Raw genomic sequence first — 17,906 nt, forward strand, 5'->3', positions numbered from 1 at the left:
AATTGAATTTTTTCCCCCAAGAAATGTACATGCCTACGGAGAAAGAGCCGAGCAACAATCAAAGTTTCCAGCAAATGCTAGGGCAAGGGAGAAGAAAACTTATCGACCTACTGCAGCTGCCATTGATGAAATCCTCCTCTGGCGGTAGGGCACCATGCTGCTCCAGTTGAAGAAATCCGAAGAGGCTTCAGTGACGGTGAGTCGGTGACGACGACGACGGACGGACAGATGGATGGAGACGGCGAGTGGACGAGACACCGATTGGGGAGAGTGATAATTAATTATAAATAATAATTTTAAGAAATAATTAAAAAAAAAGTTAATAATAGCAAATTTGAAATGTTAAAAAGAAGAAATTATTAAATATGGTTAAGAGCAATATATAAGATATGTAATTAGTTTAAATTTGATTTAAGGTAGAATGGGTAAATAAAGCCCGGAACTCTCCTTGCGCCTCAGGCATTTGGGAGAGTTGTTAAATTTCAATATATATATATATATATATATATATATATATATATATATATATATATATATATATATATATATATATATGATCCTGTCCGAATCGCCAAACCAAGGGACGCTGGGCACGCGGCGCTCTCCTAGTCAATGGCACAGGCCTCCGAAGCTCCGGCGTTCCTGCACAGAAGTCGGGCCGGGAAGGTGTTCCCGGCGGCGACCCTCCGACGCTCAAGTCAGGTAAGTGGACAGCAAAGAAGTGGCTCCCAATATCAGAGAAGGCGTACCTCCGGCGAAGTGTGAGGACCCTTATATAGGGCTACGGGAGCTTGGTGCGTACAAACCGAGGTGCACATGTGTCCTATACCATACCGCAGCATGGGCTTGTCAGAAGAGCATGTCTGCGCCATACTGCTACAGTCTGAGCGTCTCTTTGATGGGACAGCCGAATCCTTTGTCGTACGATACGGAGTATGGCCTTTTGACTTCCTCTTCCCGGATCAACCATCAAGCCGCTCAGCCAGAACATTCGCCTTTGATCTGGCGCAGGTGTTCGCCCATCCGGGAAGGTTCAGGGTCGTCGCGTGCTTGGCTCTCATAGCCTGACATCCTGGCCGAGCGGGCAAACTACTCGGCATGCTTCCGTTCGGCCCGGCATGCTTCCGTTCGGCCCGGCATGCTTCCGTTCGGCTCAGCATGCTTCCGTTCGGCCCGGCATGCTTCCGTTCGGCTCAGCATGCTTCCGTTCCGCCCGGCATGCTTCCGTTCGGCCCGGCATTCTTCCGTTCGGCCTGCCATCCTTCCGTTCGGCCCGGCATGCTTCCGTTCGGCTCAGCATGCTTCCGTTCGGCCCGGCATGCTTCCGTTCGGCTCAGCATGCTTCCGTTCGGCTCAGCATGCTTCCGTTCCGCCCGGCATGATTCCGTTCGGCCCGGCATTCTTCAGTTCGGCCCGGCATTCTTCCGTTCGGCCTGCCATCCTTCCGTTCGGCCCGGCATGCTTCCGTTCGGCTCAGCATGCTTCCGTTCGGCCCGGCATGCTTCCGTTCGGCTCAGCATGCTTCTGTTCGGTGCGAACTTGGGGTTAAACTTCACGTGCCTTTGACCCTCCGCCCATGAGGGTCCCCCGTCCTTACCACCGGATCACATGCCTCCCCTTCAAGTCTAGTCGAAGGAGGCGCATAGTCCGACTGACTGGACGCCCGTAGTGCCTAGCGGCGCATCCAAGAAATCATCCTCCGCTTCTCTTCGTTAATCACCACTCATCCCACCTCTCTTGCGTTTTGCAAGGGATTTCTACAAGTGTTTTGAATATCTGGTCCGCTCGGGTCTTCTTCCGGCCGGAGGGTTTATAGTCGCCGGCGCGACTCGATTTTTAACGTCGGTCTTCCGCTCGGAGGGTTTATAGACGCCGGCTCGTCTCTCGATATTTAACGTCGGAGCTCGACGGTCTTCCGCTCGGCAGTTTATAGACGCCGGCTCGTCTCTCGATTTTTAACGTCGGAGCTCGACGGTCTTCCGCTCGGCAGTTTATAGACGCTGACTCGTCTCTCGATATTTAACGTCGGAGCTCGACGGTCTTCCGCTCGGCAGTTTATAGACGCCGGCTCGTCTCTCGATATTTAACGTCGGAGCTCGACGGCCTTTTTAAGGCTAACTTCAATACAGCCGCTCGGCCCACACACTTGCCATCCTTAATTCATTTCTGCTTCCTGCATTACAAGAACATAGGCGACCAAAACATATATAAAATTACATCAGCGCACCTCTCATCCAGCTCGGTACGGCTGGAGATGATTTGCGCTTCATGGTTGATCCAAGTCCCAATCCATCTTCATCCGCTCGGCGGTGCTCCCCCTTGAATGCTGGTTGGATCATTGCCTCGGGGGAGGCGTCCGCTCGGGGATCATTGCCTCCGCTCGGCCACCTGATGCTAACGTTGTTTGTTGCTTTAGCCGCTCGGCTTGCGCATTCTCTCTCTGTTGTTCCACGAGCTTAGCTGCTCTTGCCTTGATTAGAGCATCGAGTTCCTTCGTGGAGAGCATCACCATGGGCGGTCGTCCAGCCTCGTCCATTGCTTCCGCTCGGATGCAGGTGCGTTCCCACAGACGGCGCCAAATTGATCCTGTCCGAATCGCCAAACCAAGGGACGCTGGGCACGCGGCGCTCTCCTAGTCAATGGCACAGGCCTCCGAAGCTCCGGCGTTCCTGCACAGAAGTCGGGCCGGGAAGGTGTTCCCGGCGGCGACCCTCCGACGCTCAAGTCAGGTAAGTGGACAGCAAAGAAGTGGCTCCCAATATCAGAGAAGGCGTACCTCCGGCGAAGTGTGAGGACCCTTATATAGGGCTACGGGAGCTTGGTGCGTACAAACCGAGGTGCACATGTGTCCTATACCATACCGCAGCATGGGCTTGTCAGAAGAGCATGTCTGCGCCATACTGCTACAGTCTGAGCGTCTCTTTGATGGGACAACCGAATCCTTTGTCGTACGATATGGAGTATGGCCTTTTGACTTCCTCTTCCCGGATCAACCATCAAGCCGCTCAGCCAGAACATTCGCCTTTGATCTGGCGCAGGTGTTCGCCCATCCGGGAAGGTTCAGGGTCGTCGCGTGCTTGGCTCTCATAGCCTGACATCCTGGCCGAGCGGGCAAACTACTCGGCATGCTTCCGTTCGGCCCGGCATGCTTCCGTTCGGCCCGGCATGCTTCCGTTCGGCTCAGCATGCTTCCGTTCGGCTCAGCATGCTTCCGTTCCGCCCGGCATGCTTCCGTTCGGCCCGGCATTCTTCCGTTCGGCCCGGCATGCTTCCGTTCGGCTCAGCATGCTTCCGTTCCGCCCGGCATGATTCCGTTCGGCCCGGCATTCTTCCGTTCGGCCCGGCATTCTTCCGTTCGGCCTGCCATCCTTCCGTTCGGCCCGGCATGCTTCCGTTCGGCCCGGCATGCTTCCGTTCGGCTCAGCATGCTTCCGTTCCGCCCGGCATGATTCCGTTCGGCCCGGCATGCTTCCGTTCGGCCCGGCATGCTTCCGTTCGGCTCAGCATGCTTCCGTTCGGCTCAGCATGCTTCTGTTCGGTGCGAACTTGGGGTTAAACTTCACGTGCCTTTGACCCTCCGCCCATGAGGATCCCCCGTCCTTACCACCGGATCAATATATATTTTTGAAATTTATATTACTCGAATTTATTTATTTAATGAAGTAATCAAGTTAAGTTAAATTGAGTTTACAATGAACTAATTCATTGAATCGATTGTTTAAGCGCAATGTGGTTTTTTTTAGGTTGAACTTTGTTGGAAAAAAAATTATGTATATTAATGAGTTGAACATGTGTTTAATCTTCTTCATTGATTAACGAATTGAATTTATGTTCAACCTTCGTCATTGACCAATGAATTGGTCCTCTAAATAGGACATGTAATTAAAGAATGTTAAGTTTCTAGGTCCATCTACCATGAGCACTTTTCGATTTATCCTAGTGACCGATGAAAAATTTCTATAGGATCAAACCGGTCACCCTCAGACTAGTCAATGAGACTAATTGGTTTATCATTTTTCATTTACCAATGAATTGACCCCCGGGGCTATAGTACAGCGGTAGAATATTCAGATTTTTACCTCACACCCGCGGTTCGATCACCAGCTATAACGTATTTGTAGGAATTTTTCCTCCGAATAGAGTGTGCAATTAAAGGATACTGGGCTTCTGGACTACCTGTCGCGCTCGCTTCTCGATTTACCCTTGCGGCCCGTGGGAAATTTTTGTGGAGCTGAGCTGGTCACCCAGAGTTAGTAAATGAAACTAACTGGGTTTATCATTTTTTTTTCATTTACCAATGAATTGTCCCCGAGGGTATAGTGACGTGATAGGACATCCAGGTTATCACCCCCGTATCCATGATTCGATCCTCGGTTATGATGTATTTATAGAAATTTTTCTTTAAATGGGTGCATTACTAAAAGATACCGAGCTTTTGAGCTGTCTATCATATGTACTTCCTGATTTATCTTAGTGGTCAATAAAATTTTTTTTTATAGGGTCAAATAGATCACCCAGGACTATTAATAAATTTAACAGAGTTTTTTTTTAATTTACCAATGAATTATTCAAGCTAATGACTTTTTAGGATGCGTTTGATTCAAGTTACATTGTATAACTTTGGTAATCACATAATGAAGGTTATGAGAAATAAAACATAATCAAATGTTGTTTTTAGGTAATGCAACAAAAACTTATTTGTTGGAAGGTTTTAATGAATAACTTAATTTAATATTTTACTATATTATCTTTAGTTACAAAACCAACCATATATATCTTTTAAACTCTACGTTTTTTTATTTTTTATTTTTCAAGTTTTTCTTTATTTTTATGTGTTTTTTATTTCTTTTCCGTTTTTAAATTTTTTCCATTTTTTTTTTTTAAAAAATTTTTAATTTTTTTCATTTTTAAAGCTTTTTAAATTTTTTTATTTTTTTACGTGTTTTTTTATTTTTCTATTTTTTATTTTCTTATGTTTTTTTTTCTATTTTATATATATATATTTTTTAATTTTTTACGTTTTTTATTATTTTTTTAGGTTTTAAAATTTTTTTTACATTTTTTTATTTTTTTACATTTTTTCTATTTTTTATGTTTTTTTATTTTTCTCCAATTCTTTATTATTTTTTATTTTTAACTTTTTTTAAAAAAAAAACTTTTAAAATATTTTTTACATTTTTTTTTTAAAACAATATGTTTTTATTGTTTTTATTTTTTTTCTTTGTATTTTTCTTTTTTATCATATTTTTCTCTTATTCGAGAATATTTTAGGTGAAAAAAATTTCATTAACCCTAGAATTATGAAAAATCTCAATTTTCCAAGACTTTTCTATTCCAGGTTGCATGCCCCTTTTGTTAATGCGCCGGACATGAAATATTACTCAGGAATTATTGATTATCTAAATCAAACAGTATTTTGATTGATAACCTTAAATGAATAACTAAAATTATCAAAAATAACTCTCAAAATATATATATATATATATATATATATATATATATAAACTCTTACTAAATAAAATATTAAATTTGTTCACTAATATTTACTTCATTTATAATTCTATTAGTTGACATGTGCATATGGCTTGCACCCGACGCATTTCTTACATGATACCAAGTTTAATAACTCTTCCAATCTAGAACTTGCATGCTTGTCAGTGTATCAATTAGTTTGGTGGATTTTTATTTTTTATTTTATTTTGATAATTCAAGTATTCATATTCTTACTCTTGAGTATATATATATCAGTTTTATTGATACAATTTATAATAACAGGCTAATTCAAATTTTGATAAATAATTGACTTTGATAAATAATAAATAAATAAAGTTAGGTATTTTATGATCTAATATATTTATCGAGTATACAAGGATTCATGGATCTAGAGGATCTGATCTTAAGATAAAATCTAACTAGATATGAGGACCCAATTATTAGTGCGAAGCCCAGATGGTCAAAGGAGTGACCTGATATTTGGCAGGAAGTCCAGTTGGGTCCATTGGGCCTGACAGCTGGTAGAAGTCCAGTTGAGTCAGCAGACCTGACAATTGGCGAGAAGACCTGATGGGTCAAGAGGCTAGTCGATAGACTTGGTAAGTGAAGGTAATTCACTGGAGGAGGGTGACTCAGTGAAGACGCATCCCGATTGAGGGGGCAATAGGTGTCGGTCCAATTTAGGTCAATTTCGAAAATCTAAATTGAGATCTTGATTAGATCCTGGTCTGGACAACATGGTCTAAGTTATAAATTGATCATATTATTATTATGTAAACCTTAATTTACAGGTTAAATATTTTTGTGTTGGACTAACACTTTTTGCAGGGCAAAAGGAGAACAAAAGACCTCGGGTGAACAATACCGAAGGCACCTTTCGTCTCCTGGAAGGCACCTCGGATACTGTTCATGGAAGGCGTATTCGAAAGCTTAGAAGGCATCTTTCATCGAATAAAATCAGACTTCGTCGACGATAAGGGGCGAACTGTTCAGGAACAGATTTTACGCATTAGAGGCGCCTTCAGGGCTATGGAAAGCACCTTCCATGCTCAATAAAAGAGCATCTCAACCAAGGCTTCTCACACACCTGATTTACGAGCTTCTACGTGTCTGTTTAGCATTTCGATTGCTCTAGCTTCCTGCTGCTGATTCAAAGAAGTCATTTTGCCATTGAGCTGCTTTTCTGAGTCATCTGATCATCTCTGGTAGACCGACAGCAACACACGAGTGCACCCTAAAATTGTTGGTAACTTTTAATAGTGTTGCAAATCTTTATACTATTCATTTAAAAGGGAAGTATAGGTTGTTACTGTTGGATCAAGATGCACATGAGAAAGGGTGAATCATGTGGTTTTAAAAACTTGCCTTTTCTAATTTTGAAAACAGAGTACGAGTGCAGTGGGATAGCGAGAAAACATTGAAAAAGAAACCATAGTCGATTTTACTTGGTTTGGAGCCTTCGGTGACTCCTACTCCAAGATCCAGATCCCGCGGACCTATCAATGGACAATCCACTAAATGCCTCTTCTTGAACCACCGAAAGAGATAATCAAATACAAAAGATGGGGACAGTTTAACAACCTATACTTCCCTTTCAGAGCAGTAGTATAAGAATAGCAATACTATTTAAAATTACCAACACTTTAGGGCGCGCTCGTGTGTTGCTGTCAGTCTGTCGGAGATGATTGAACGACTCAGAAATGCCACTTGGTAGCAGACAAACTTTTTTTTAAAGCAGCAGCAGGAAGTCGGAGCACTCGGAATGTCAAACGGACGCGTAGAAGCTTGTAGAAGTGATTGGTTTGAATGTTTGGTCGAGATGCTCTATTATTGAACATGGAAGGCGCCTTCCATAGGTAGAATCCTATCCCAAAAAGTGCTGCTCCTTATCGTCAATGAGGTTAGAATTTATCTAATGGAAGACGCCTTCCAATGGCTTGAAGGTGCCTCAGGTACTGTTCACCCTAGGCCTTTTTGCTCCTTTTGCCCTGCAAGATAGGTTAGTCCAACACAACAATATCTAACATGTAAAATAAAGTTAGGACAATAATAATATTGTTGGGACCGAAATATAGCTAGAGGGGGGGGTGGGGTGAATAGCTCGCCGTGCTCGTCGTTGCTCGCTTCTTGGGATGATGTGCAGCGGAAATACAATAAATACAAACAACAACGCTAACTCTAGGGATTTACTTGGTATCCACCTCAAGAAGAGGTGACTAGTCCAAGGATCCACACACTCACTCACCCTCCACTATAAAAACACTCCTTCTCGGTAACTACCGAAGGCGGAGAAGCCTTACAACCTCACAATACAATAATGAGAAAGAAAGAAGCAAAATACAAATGAAACTTACAAGATTACAATGAAAACCCTAGCTTCTTCTTTTTCTTGTTGCAACTCGCCTCTTGACTTGGATGAGTCTCCAAGAACCTTCAAGAACTGGCGGTGAGGAAGAAAATATCGCTGTAGAGAGCTGCTGTGATCGCCCGTGGAGAAGAGATGAAGGAAGTACCGAAGACACGCTCGCCAACGGCTTTATCTGCGCCAACGGTCGAATCCCAATCGATTGGATTGCTCCCAATCGATTGGGGAGGCTTTGGATCGATCGACCAATCGATCCAGAGCGCCTCTGTGCTCTCTGGAATCGCCCTGAATCGATTACCCGATCAATTCAAGGCTTCTCGAGCGATTTCCAGCGCTCCAATCGATCGACCGATTGATTGGAGGTTTCAATCGATCAACTGATCGATTTAGAAGCTTACTGTTCGCTCAGAAACTCTCTCAATCGATTGACCAATTGATTGGGGAAGATTTGATCGATTACCCAATCGATCCAGATGTTTTCTGCACGAAATCACTTCAACCAATCTATTGACCAATCTATTGAACCCCCCCCCCAATCGATTGAAACCCATAAAACTGTGTAGAGCTTGAAATTAGCTTCGTTTCACATCTGAGATCACCTCATTCCGATATCCGAGTCAAAAGTTATGGCCTTCGGAAGTTTACTACGTCCGAACTTCCTAGTTCCATGCCAACTCCCTATTGGACTTACGATCGCTAAGAGTTCGGTCAACTTTTGACTCATCTAGACATTTTCTCCTCGTGCCAAGTGTCCGGTCAACCATGACCCACTTGGACTTACCATCTCATGCCAAGTGTCTGGTCCTCCATAATCCACTTGAACTTCCTTCCACCAGATGTCCGATCATCCTTGACCCATCTGGATTTTCTCTTGCCAAGTATCCGATCAATCCTTTGACCTACTTGGACTTCCAAACACCAGGTGTCCGGTCAACCTTGACCCACCTAGATTTCTACATGCCTGGCTTCACTCACCAGGTCTTTCAATATGCCTAGCTTCACTCACTAGAACTTCCCATTTGTTTGGATTTACTCACAAGGACTTTCACCTAGCTTCAACCACTAGAATTTTCACCTGGCTTCACTCACCAGGATTTTTCCACTGTTCGACTTCACTCACCGGGACTTTCACCTGCCTGGCTTCACTCACTAGGGCTTCCACCTAGCTTTACTTACTAGGATTTTCCAACTGCCTAGCTTCACTCACTAGGTCTTTCACCTGGCTTCACTCATCAAGATTTTTCTTTCTGCCTAGCTTCACTCACTAGGACTTCTCAGTCAAGTATCCGGTCAATCTTGACCTACTTGACTCTTCTTTAAACTCATACTGGTCAAACCCTAACCAGAGGGGAATTGCTCCAGCAATCTCCCCAATCGGATGATTACACCTGTAATCTCCACGTATTATCTGTATTGTCAAACATCGAAACTCAAAACATAGAGACTCAAGCTTGAGCCAACTCAAGCTTAGTCAACCAGGTCAACCTTGACCCAGGGATATTGCACCAACAATCTCTCCTTTTTGATGTTTGACAATACCTTTAAGTTAGGCTAATCCCATAGCCTCAACTTCCTTCATGCCAATGTATGAATGAGAGTTTCCTTCATTCTCCCCCTTTCCTAGAGGGCAAACTCCCTCTTTAGGTAATGAAGGTCTAACTTAACCACACATTCTCCCCCTATTGGTACACATCAAAAACTCTCTCCCTGAAGAGTCACTCATCATTATTTACAACTTCACTTGTTGTGTTCAACACGATAATGAAAGTCTCATACCCTTCATTATCTTTTAATGCTCACCCTTGAGCATTAACTAATTCAACAAAGAATGTCTCATACCCTTCATTCATCATCAATGCTTATCCTTGAGCACGAACACCCAAAAAATGAAGATATCCACTCCTCATTTGTATGCAAAATGCTCAACCTTGAGCATTTACGCTAAGGAAGGTTAACCACCTTCCAAGGTGTATGAAAAATAGATTTTCATTGTCCTTAAAGAGTAACTCCCCCTAAAGACATGCACGTAACTTCTATCATTGTACCAACAATGACTTCGAATCCCTAAACATATAGGAAACCCAAATTTAGAAGTTTTGAGGTTTAAAAATTTAATATTGAACCAAACCTCAACCTAAACCTCAACTTAGTCTTCCTTAATCAATTCATCCTTGTTTTCATCATGAAAACTCCCCCTAAATGTATACAAATATATTTTGAGGGGTAAGGAGGGGTTATATAGACTAAAAAATGCTGAACTCTAGCTTACTCAGCCAAAATCAACATTTCAATCGATTGGAGTTGGGTCCCAATCGATTGAACCCAGCTGAATCGATCCACTGATCGATTCAGACTGCGTGGATCGATCGATGGATCGATCCAGCGAGCTTCTGCTCACGAGAAATGCCTTCTCAATCGATCGCTCGATCGATTGAGGTACTCCAATCGATCGGGTGATCGATTGAAGCTCTGAAAATGTTGAAATTCACTTTCAGTCAATTTCAGAAACTTCCCAAAAATTCTAAAAATTTGAAAAATCATGAAAATTCATGTAGACATTCCTTAGGGCATATACTATCAAGAAAAAATAATTTTATATGAAAATACTTTCTATTTTCCAAGATTGACACAAAATTTAAAACTTGTAAAAACTTTAGTGTTTTCTTCTAATTTGTGTCCAACTTTTCAATGATGATTACTTTCAAAAGATAGTCTTCATCAAGGCTTTCTAAAAGCATTTTAAAACCTTTTTCAAAATCAATATCCAATCATGTTCTTTGGGCTCAATGCACATGACTTGTACATTAGCTTTTCCAATGATTGGAAAATACATAACTAGTGTTGTTTTGATGAACTTAAAACTCAAAAGAATGCACTTAATCAACACCTTAAGTTTTGTTCATCACCCTAACATCTTACTTGTATCTAATGTGTATGAAACCACATACAAGTCACCTTATAGTTCTTTAGTGAGATGTAAACTTTGGTTTTGTCCTAATCTAGGGATCATGCATATCTATCTAGACATTTTGAGGTTAGGAACATCCACCAAGGATGTTACTTGTTAATGAATGTCATTTGTCCTTAGTTTGCAAGGAATTAAAATAATGCATGATGTGTTATGGCATACATCAAAGATAAATAATTTTCAAAAGAAAATTTCCTATGACTACATGATGTATGTATGACATGACATGGTATTTTTGTGTTTTTCATAATAAGGCATGAGTGCAAGAATAAATATGATGTCATGACATATGATGGGCAAACAAAGCATGACAACTTAGCATAAATAAAATACCTAGAATGACTATCTAAGTATCCTTAAACCTTAGCTAACTTAAAGTTTAAACCTAGATTTCCCAATATTTCTAAAAAAAAATGCCAAAACCTAATTTTGACATTTCCTTTGCTTTTCCTACATTGTGCCAATTTAAATTAAGCATATTCCTCAAATTTTGGCACAAATTACTCTTTTAAAGAGTAACAAATTAAAATAAGGCTTAGATTTACCTTTAACTTCCCAAAAAAAATGTCAAAATCCCAATTTGACATTTCTTTATGATTCACCCACTTATGCTAATTTAATATTAATTTAAAATCAATTTTCTTAAATTATGGCACATTTTACTCATTTCAAGAGTAAATCATAATCCTTTTCATTTTCAAAGGTTAACAATAACCTTGAAAATGCTCTCCGAGTGTCAACTTTATCAAAGTTGGGTTAACTATCCTTCTAATCGGAGTTGACACTCTCTAACCCATCTAAGGGGTAGAGAAAATGCTCCTAGGAACCCAAAACTTATTTGTGCTCCTTGGATACTCTAGGTATTCACTAGGGATAACTTCCCTAGATACCTTCCTAGTGACCTTTTTAGGCTTCTTAGAGTCCTTGGTCATCTTTTCTAGGTCAACTCTAGGGATTTCTTTCCTTGTGACCTTCTTTGTGACTTTCTTAGACTTCTTAGAAGTCTTAGTCACGTTTGTTGTTGCAAAAATACTTCTAGGGATAACTTCCCTTGTATTTTTGACTTGACCACTAGGCCTAGGGTTAGTTCCATAACTATATGGAACTCTATGGTAAGAAGACACATCCTTTTTGGTTTTATGTTTGTATCCCAAACCTCTATGACCCTTGGATGACCCTTGTTGTCCTAAACCTAGATTTTGCTCATTTTGCCCTTTTAGGATATTTTTCATCCTTTTTAGGATCTTTTCTAATTTATCAAGTCTTGACCTCAAGACTTGATTTTCTCTCATTAAATCCTTAGTTTTTGGTTTTTCATTTAATTCTTTAGCAATTTTATTTTTAGGCTTGTAACTAAAATCCTTAGAATTCTTGCCTAAATTTTTATCTACATTCCTAGACCTAGGTGTGGTAGTTTTAGCATGAAGAGCTATATGTTTTTCCTTAATGTTATCATGCTTCCTATTTTTATGGTAAATAACATTAAAATGATATAAATTAGAACTAGCATGCTTTTTACTATTATTTAAAGGGGTAGGCTCAACAAATGATACCTTGCGTTTTACCTTGGAGGCTCCCCCTTGAGTTGTGCTTCCTTCTTGAGCCTTGACTGCTTTCTTCCCCTTGGGACATTGACTACAATATTGCCCCTTTTGATTGCAAGAGATGCACACAATGTGCTCCTTGCTCTTCTTTGTTCCGGGAGCGGTCTCTTTGGACTTCTCCTTGCCCTTTAGTGCCACTTGGCTCTTCTTCTTGGCCAATTTTAGGCATTTGCTTTTGTAGTGCCCATGTTCCCTACACTCAAAACATATAATATGATTTTTATTCTTAATTGAACCATTTTTACCTTCATGTGTAGGGATGACACTTGCTCCTTCATTTTTTGTTTCTTGATTTTTGGAGGATGCAACATATTCTTCTCCATTTGACCCGAATGTAGAAGATTCTCCTTCTTCTTGATCCGATGTCAACAAAGGTCTCTCCCCCTCAATCCTAGAGGTGGAGACTTCATCTTCCTCTTCATCCTCTTGTATATGAAATAAGGAATATGCTCCTTCCTTGCTCTTTTGGTTGCACTTCTTTGAGGATGAAGATTCTAGGACTTCTTCTTCCGATATTGAGCACCTCTCAACCTCGGAGCCTTCTTCTTCTTCTTTTTTATCTTGATTCAATGAATCACCCTCATTTGATTCTTCTTGGATTGGTACAGTAGAGGGGATCTCATGAATCGTTTCCAATTTACTCCAAAGCTCCTTGGTATCCTTGAATTCTCCAATTTACTCCAAAATGTGGCTAGGTAATAGATTGACCAAAAGCTTGGTCACTTTATCATTTGCCTCGCTCCTTTGAATTTATTCTTGGCTCCACTTGCTTCTCTTGAGAACTTTTCCCTTTGAACTTGTTGGAGCTTCGAAGCCTTCTATGAGAGCAAACCATTGCTCTATCTCCACCATCAAGAAATTTTCGATCCTTGATTTCCAAAGATCGAAGCTCATCATTATGAACGGTGGAGGTACCCTTGTATCGAATCCAAATTCATCTTGGAATTCCATTTGAAGTTGAGCTTCTTGAATGAAGTCTTCGACTTGTAGAATTGCTCCAATTTCTTCACCCTCTAGCTTTTTGCCCCTTCCGGCGATGATTCCGGTGAAGAGCAACCTTGCTCTGATACCACTTGTTAGGACCGAAATGTAGCTAGAGGGGGGGGGGGGGTTAATAGCTCGTCGCGATCGTCGTGCTCGTCGTTGCTCGCTTCTTGGGATGATGTGCAGCAGAAATACAAGAAACACAAATAACAACGCTAACTCTAGGGATTTACTTGGTATCCACCTCAAGAAGAGGTGACTAGTCCAAGGATCCACACACTCACGCACTCCTTCTCGGTAACTACCGAAGGCGGAGAAGTCTTACAACCTCACAATACAACAATGAGAAAGAAAGAAGCAAATTACAAATGAAACTTACAAGATTACAATGAAAACCCTAGCTTCTTCTTTTTATTGTTGCAACTCGCCTCTTGACTTGGATGAGCCTCCAAGAACCTTCAAGAACTGGCGGTGAGGAAGAAAAAATCGCTGTAGAGAGCTGCTGTGATCGCCCGTGGAGAAGAGATGAAGGAAGTACCGAAGACACGCTCGCCAACGGCTTTATCTGCGCCAACGGTCGAATCCCAATCGATTGGGGAGGCTTTGGATCGATCGACCAATCGATCCAGCGCCTCTGTACTCTCTAGAATCGCCCTGAATCGATTACTCGATCGATTCAAGGCTTCTCAAGCAATTTCCAGCGCTCCAATCGATCGACCGATCGATTGGAGGTTTCAATCGATCAACTGATCGATTCAGAAGCTTACTGTTCGCTCAGAAACTCTCCCAATCGATTGACCAATCGATTGGGGAAGTTTTGATCGATTACCCAATCGATCAAGACGTTTTTTGCACGAAATCGCGTCAACTAATCGATTGAACCCCCCAATCGATTGGCCATGTCACGCCCCGGGGGAGTCCCTGCCAGAGGAAATTCCGACAGCACCTCCCCTGTACGGGTGACAATCTGAAACATTTCTACAGACACAATATACCTCAGGCACAGGCGGCTGGAATATACACACAACCACGCAGTTTATATGCAGCCTACTCGGCTGATACAATAAAAATACAACCACACAGTTATATGTAGATCTAACAGCCCACTCGGCTGTACTAAAAATCAAAATACAAAACTGCTAGCCGGCTAGGCTTACACCACACAACAACACAACACTTCGGAAATAAAACCGGAACACAAAGCCAAATACATACATATCATATACCAAGATAAAAATAAACAAAATGCGGAAACTGGTCTTCCAATGTGACGTGAGAACCGGCAGACAGGATACTCCAAGCAACTCTATAAACAACTTGGTACCTGAAAAAGATAGTGTCCACGAGGGTGAGTTCAACAACTCAGCAGATACCAGTTGACATGTATACTAAGCTATAACAAATGGTAATAACTATGGAGTATAGTCTCCTGGACAAATGTTGGAAGATGCACAATAGAAAATGCTAAAGAGAACTGTACTCACCAGGGTCTCCTATCAGAATAGTCAGGTCGTCAGACTGAGAGTATCATAAATTATGTATGCATGTCAAACATATGCATTCATCTAAATGCAGCATATAAATGCAACAAACACAATCAGTAAATGCATAAATGCATATGATGCCAATGACATGGTCACCCCTGACGCCAGTCAGCCATCTCACACACAATGGTGAGACCGAGTGGGTAGGGTTGTGACAACCGTGCACTCTGTCATCACTGCCCCTGATGAGTGACCGAGTGGACGGGATACTGTCGGAGTACACCTATCCTCCTACCCCAAATCATAAATGGGGGAGCTCAATGCTCTCATCTCCCGGTACACAATGACGGGGAGGGATCCCAGCGTGCTACCACGCTGCAGTACACTACCCATGAGCGTCCCAGTGGAGCACCACAGAGCAAATCTGACGTGCTACCACGCTACGTCATGCTACCCATGAGTGGACCAGCGGAGCACCGACAGAGATGAAACTGGCGATGTGCTCAACAATAATGAAGCAGACTATTGCGCAACATGCAATCATGCGAATGGTGCATGACACTAAGCATGACAAAATCCTGAGCAGCATAGCAATATCCATATATATGTAAAATGTGTACCATAGGACAATGAACCAAATCAAAGGTACACAGATCAGATAAGGTATAAAACCTAGGTCCTGAACATAAATAAAACACATGGTCATGTCACTACCCCAATAAACATATATAATCAGGTAGGTACTATCATGAAGTGCATAATAAGTAAACAAAATAAGCATGTAACAGGTATCGGGTAGTAACCAACCGAAGCAAAGATGAGCATAATCATTACTAAGGTTATAACCTACTAAACATATCAACATGACATTATCAAAGATAAGTCAAGATACCCGCCTCCAATAGCAGGTCCAATCCAGTCAAATCCAACGTCAAGACGCTCGTCTCGAATCAGTCCTGTAATACATGGTATCCAGATTTAGCTAATTACATGTAAATAAATTAGCTAAATCAAATTCTCGAGAAGATAACATAAATCCAAATCCAATTATAAACTCTAATTGGATCATCCAACTTCTCAATCGACTTTAACTAATCCATACGAATTAGAACTTGCAATAAGCATAATCCATCTAACATAATCAAACTCAACCATGATCTACATCTAAGATCAAAACCTACATTTAACTATTTAATCACACTAATCATGTATCAACTAGTGATATACTAACCATCTAGTAATCCATATCATCTCCAATTCAACACATACCTAATTCATCAACAATACAAACCAATTTCCCTACTTCTTACCTTAATCTACAGCCCAACAAATCCATAGCAAAGACAACTTGTTGTCGGGACAGAGGTAGCTGTTGGAAATCAAGAAACGCCCTGCAATGCACTGTCTGGATCAAAATGAAGCTCAAGAAATCGACATCCAAATAACAACCAAATTTCCAGAACAACCTGAGAACCTTACCTCTTCCTCTAATTGCCTGCAATGACCAAGAACCCGACGAAGCTGCTGCTGGAAACCTTAATACCAGAGACTCAGGCCGATAACAAGGTGGCTACTGGCACTGGACGGCTGGCAGACTGGTGCTAGGGCAGAGAACGATTGGAGTGGCGCCGGGCAGTGAAGTCAGCGTCGGACTGGGGTGGTCGGTGGAAACACAGAAGAGATCGGAGGGGGGCGGTGGCGCTGTGCAGAGATGCGGTAGAGAGGAAGAAGTCGGTGTCGGGAAACTAGGGCTCGGCATGGAGAAGGCCGGCGTTGTCCCGTGTGGCGGCGGCGCTTGGCACGGAAGGAGGAGAGAAGAAGAGGGTGTCGGTGGTGCGCTAGGGCGCAGGTGACGGCGCTGGGTCGATGCCGGCGCACAGAGGAGAAGAGAAGAAACGAGACTCCTTGGCTACCCCTTTTGTCCACGAGAGAAGAGGAAGAAGAAGGAAAGCGGGAGAAGAAGGGATCTGTGGCGGAAGAGAAGAATCGGGAGAGAAATAAGAGAAAGGAAACCGTTGGGGAGTAGTTCGGCGAGGGAGAAAAGAAAAAGAAAATAAAATAAAAAGGAAAAGAAAAATAAACTTTTTCTCGCTTAAATGGGTAGCCTAAACAGACTTTCCCCGGGCCCCGTTTTTATTCCCGTAAACTCGTCCATAGGGTCTTCGAAAAATTCCAGAAAAATTTCTAAAAATTTCAGAAAATTCCCTCATCATTATTCGTCATTTTTCAGTATTTTACATTCTCCCCCACTAATAAAAATTTGGTCCCCAAATTTCGTTATCTACCATCAGCAAATACTAACAACAGGTAAAGAGTATAAATGCTGAACGGTAAATTAAATTACACACTTCAAGTGAAAAGATGGGGGTATCGAGCTCGGATAGTATCATCGAGCTCCCAAGTAGCCTCCTCGTTCGTATGATGCTGCCATACGACTTTAACCAGTCGGATAATCTTATTCCGCAATTGACGCTCTTTCCGGTCCAAAATCCGTACCGGAACCTCCTCGTAGGTCACGTCAGGCTCTACAGGAACTGAGATATCTGTCAGCACATGTGTCGGGTCGGGTATGTATCTCCTTAGCATAGATACGTGGAATATATCGTGTACGCCTGCCAAGGACGGTGGTAGTGCCAGCCGGTAAGCTACTGCTCCAATCCTCTCCAGGATCTGGAAAGGGCCAATGTATCGTGGAGCTAACTTACCTCTGAGGTCAAATCTCTTCACCCCTTCGTGGGTGAAACTCGCAGAAAAACATGATCACCAATAGAGAACTCCAAAGGTCTGCGTCTCTGATCAACATAACTCTTCTGGCCGTCCTGCGCCTCTGACATCCTTCGTCTGATAGTACGGACCAACTCTGCCTCATGCTGAGTTCTATGAGGTCCCAACAGGTGGGCCTCCCCAATCTCATCCCAGAGGGTGGGCGTCCGACAAGGCCTACCATACAACGCTTCAAATGGTGTCATCTGGATAGCCGAATGAAAGCTATTGTTGTAGGCGAACTC

The sequence above is a fragment of the Zingiber officinale genome, chromosome 3B (genome assembly GCF_018446385.1).
Source record: "Zingiber officinale cultivar Zhangliang chromosome 3B, Zo_v1.1, whole genome shotgun sequence".
Lineage (NCBI taxonomy): Eukaryota > Viridiplantae > Streptophyta > Magnoliopsida > Zingiberales > Zingiberaceae > Zingiber > Zingiber officinale.